This window comes from Ochotona princeps, chromosome 19 (assembly GCF_030435755.1).
Source record: "Ochotona princeps isolate mOchPri1 chromosome 19, mOchPri1.hap1, whole genome shotgun sequence".
In the NCBI taxonomy this organism is placed as follows: Eukaryota; Metazoa; Chordata; class Mammalia; order Lagomorpha; family Ochotonidae; genus Ochotona; species Ochotona princeps.
The window spans coordinates 29,214,752-29,218,749 of NC_080850.1; the positions used below are offsets into that span (position 1 = coordinate 29,214,752).

At 46.6% G+C, this 3,998-nt stretch overlaps 1 pseudogene; it reads right to left on the reverse strand.

Moving 5' to 3' along the window:
• Positions 1-2,470: 2,470 nt before the first annotated feature.
• On the reverse strand, positions 2,471-2,545 carry LOC118760151 (U2 spliceosomal RNA; annotated as a pseudogene).
• Between the last annotated feature and the right edge of the window lie 1,453 nt (positions 2,546-3,998).

Genomic DNA, 3,998 nt, shown 5'->3' on the forward strand with positions numbered 1-3,998 from the left:
AGACTGGGACAGCAGCTGTAGCTGACAAATGACTGGCTCTTAAAAAAGAAGACGGGCAGCAGAGGGGCTGACCTGGCCAGAATCAAAATACCCTTTCCTCCTCCGGGTGGGGCTCTGGAGTCTGCTCTGCACACATGGCTTTCTTTCCTTCTCTCTCTGTCTTGGCCACTGGCCACAAGACCCAGGAACAGGACAATGAGCAACAATGGGAACATGAAGTCCTGAAGACTTAGGCTAAGTCCACCACTGTCTACATTCCCCTGGAGAAAAAGGAATCGAGCAGCTGCAGAACTCAATGCCTGCAAATCAGGCTAACAGGGAAACCAGCACCTGGAGGAAAGATCAGAGAATGCAACCAGGAAAATGAGGTAGAAGATTTATGAGGGAAGGTGGCCCAGAATCCCTGGAGGGCTGGCCCAGCCCAAGACACTGCAAATAGCTCCTGCACCAGCCTGATTCCTGTCTGCAGAAAGTGGAGCTGGGTTAAAGGCCAAGGCTCTGAGGTTGCCTATGGCTACAGCATTCTCCAGCACTTGAGAAGGAACTCAGAGCACAGGGAGACATGTGCACACGAGTGCAACCACCCTAAGCTCGCTTGTGTCTGAACTCACGCTCTCTCTCTAGCTCACATGCTCTTTTTTCAAACACACACACACACACTCCTAAGTTCAGTCGCAGCCTGCAGGACCATAAACCAAGAATGTTTTGGAGGGTGGTTATTTTCAAATCACAGAGGTTAAGTTCCAGCTCAGGGGTCCAGCACTGTGGTGTACTGGTAAAGTCACTGATTATGCACCAGCATCCCTGGTTTGGGCACCAGTTTGCTTCCTGCCACTCCAATTCCAATCTAGCTCCCTGCCAATGGCCTAGAAAAAGCAGGGAAAGATGGCCCAAGGTTGCAAGCCCTGCCACCTGTGTGGAAGACCTGGATGAATCTGTTAGCTCCCAGATTTGGCCTGGCTCAACCTTGGTCATTACAGCCATCTAAGGATGGAACCAGCAGATGAAAGATCTCTGAGACTCACTGTCTCTAACACTGCCTTTCAAATAAATAATTTTTTTACAAGAAGTTCCAGCTCAGAAGCTTGCTACAACTGGGTGATCTTGTTGAAGCCATGTCTTACCCCTCATCTGTTGAATAGCAGCACTTACTTTAGTTTGCTACTCAGAAGCAAGAGGGGAGAGAAAGTCTTATATTAAAATTGAACAACTATGTTAAAGAATTTTAAGGGCCAAAAAAAAAAAAAAAAAAAACCACTTTAACATTCCAAACAGATATACTAGTCAAGCTAATGGGAAACGCTAGCGTCAGCATCCTGAATTTGATGGTACAATATTTATTTAAGATACCAGGGTGGGAAGCTGGGTAAAGGTAACACAGGAACTCTCGGAACTATTTTTGCAATTTCCTGTGAGTCAAACGATTTCAAAATAATGATTTGTTTAAAAAATTAACAAACAGAAAAATGTTATTGCGTATATAACTTCCATGAAAGATAGGGTCAGAGGTGAGCTTTGGGCACAGTTCAGATGTCACTTGGGACAGCCACATCCCCCATCAAGGCTCCTGGGTTCAGGTCCTGGCTCTGTGCCTGATTCCAGCTTCCTGTCTACTTACACCCACCTACCAAGCACACGCCAACACCCCAGAGGTGGAAGCACCTCCAAACAACTGGTCTGGTGCACCCCAGCTAAGCCTACCCAGTGGCCATTAAGGGCTGTGGACTCACAGGGACAGGGGAAGAATACCAGAGCTCTGGCAATACATAGCAGCCACCCCCACCACGAAAGGCCATCTCAGATTTCATCTGCAGAGTGAAGCCCCCACCTGAGGTTGGCTGGGCAAACACACACACACACACTCCTAAGTTCAGTTGCAGCCTGCAGGACCATAAACCAAGAATGTTTTGAAGGGTGGTTATTTTCAAATCACAGAGGTTAAGTTCCAGCTCAGGGGTCCAGCACTGTGGTGTACATGGCTCCAATTTTCCCATGTACACCTTGTGGGAAAAATGCTAGGTACACCTATCAAGAGCTCTGTAAGTGCCAAACCCATTTTTTAAAAAATGCAGTATTCTGCAAAGAAGGAAAAGGAAGGAAGGAAAGGTAAGAAGGAAGGGAAAGTGGGAAGGTAGGTAGGTAGGTAGGTAGGAAGGAAGGAAGGAAGGAAGGAAGGAAGGAAGGAAGGAAGGAAGGAAAATAAACTAACTTTTAGGAGCCTGTGCTGTGATATAGTGGATTAAGCCACTGCCTGCAGCCAGTTTGAGCCCCAGCTGTTCCACTTCCTATCCAGCTTCCCTGCTACTAGCCTGGAAAAGCAGCAGAGGACAGCCCAAGTTCCTGGGCCCCTAACTCACGTGGGAGATCAAGAAGCTCCTGGCCCCTGCTTCTACAGACATTTAGAAAGTAATCCAGTACATGGAAAATGTGTCTGTGTCTCCCTTTGCCTCTCCCTTCCTTTCTCTCTCCTTAACTCTACCTTTCAAATAAACAAATAAATCTTTTCTTACTACACTTGATCTTAGCCAAAAGGCCGAGAAGCAATGCAAATACATCTTTTTTAAAAATTGCTTTCCAATTTATTTATTTTCAAAGTAAGTATTTGAAAATCTGAGAGATTGAGAGACCTTTCAGCTACTGATTCACTCCTCAAATACCTACAATAGCCAAAACTGGGCCAGGCGAAAGCCAGGAGCCCAGAACACAATCCAAGCCTCCCACATGGACAAGGTTCCATGTACTTGAGGTATTACTTGCTTCCTCAGAGTGTTTATCAGCGGGAACAGGAATCAAAGCAGACCCACCACTCAAACCCAGGCACGCTAAAATGGGATGCAAGCATTCCCAAAGGTGTCTTAACCACTGTACCAAGTAGTCTCCCCATCCCCAATCCCCAATCCATCTCAGGTGCATGTCCTTGTCATCTGTGGATTCATCAGGTAATTTGTTAAGGTCTCTGTTTCCTGTCTGGGATACAGATCAGCCTCACGAGGTTTTTATTACATGAGGTGAAACCAGTCAAATCCTCACAGGAGCCTGGCATGTGAGATGTACTCAATCCATGTTCACTCAAGGATTACATCCCATTTTGAAACAGATACTGGGAGGGTCAACAATCCACTGCTGCCCAGGGGATGTCTCAGGGATTAGAACTCAGGCAGCCTTCCTTGCTGCACTCCCAACACACTCACCAGTGTCCACTACTAGCCCTGTAGGGAGAGCTTCTACAAGCCTTAGAGAACCACAGAGGATCCCACAAGTAAAGACACTCTGTTCCCATGTGCTGCCATTGAGCTGTGTGTCACTTCCTGACAGTGACGTTACACTGCTTATGCTACTACCTACTTGTAAACTGGAACTGACTATTCAAATTTTGTTGTTTCTTACCAAAGGGTCAATTTCTTGAGCATCCAACTTCTCTCCTATGCTAGAGAGGGCATCACTAGAACTGAACCTGACAGTATAGATCCCTATGGGAACTCTAGGCTGTCTTGCAGGCCATCCTTCCCCTCTCCAGATCTTAAAAAACCAGCAAGGAGAAGCTGGCTAATTTGTTCTCAACATCAAGGGACCTCTACCACAGCAGATTGTGAGTCTCCCTCAAGAAAATGCCTGGAGCATCCAGCAAGGACCCTGTACTGCTGAGTCCTAAAAATCAAAAGGTTGTTCAGCTGGTGTCTAACAACCAAAAGGTGACCCTGCGAAAGTGAACCACATGGGTTGTTCAGAGGAAAAAAAATTCCTCTTCTTATCTTGAACACGAGGTGACACAAAGACTTCTGAGCAAACTTCACTGAGCTCTTCTGAACCCTCCTTTTTAAAGATTTACTTACTTACTTATTTACTTGGAAGGCAAGGTGATCAGAGTGGGAAGGGAGTGAGAGAACACACTTCTACCCACTGGCCTAGTCCCCAAATGGGCCACAAGAGCCCCGTCTGGATCCGGTCAAAACCAGGAAACAACAACTCCATCTATGTCTCCCACATGGATGGCAGGA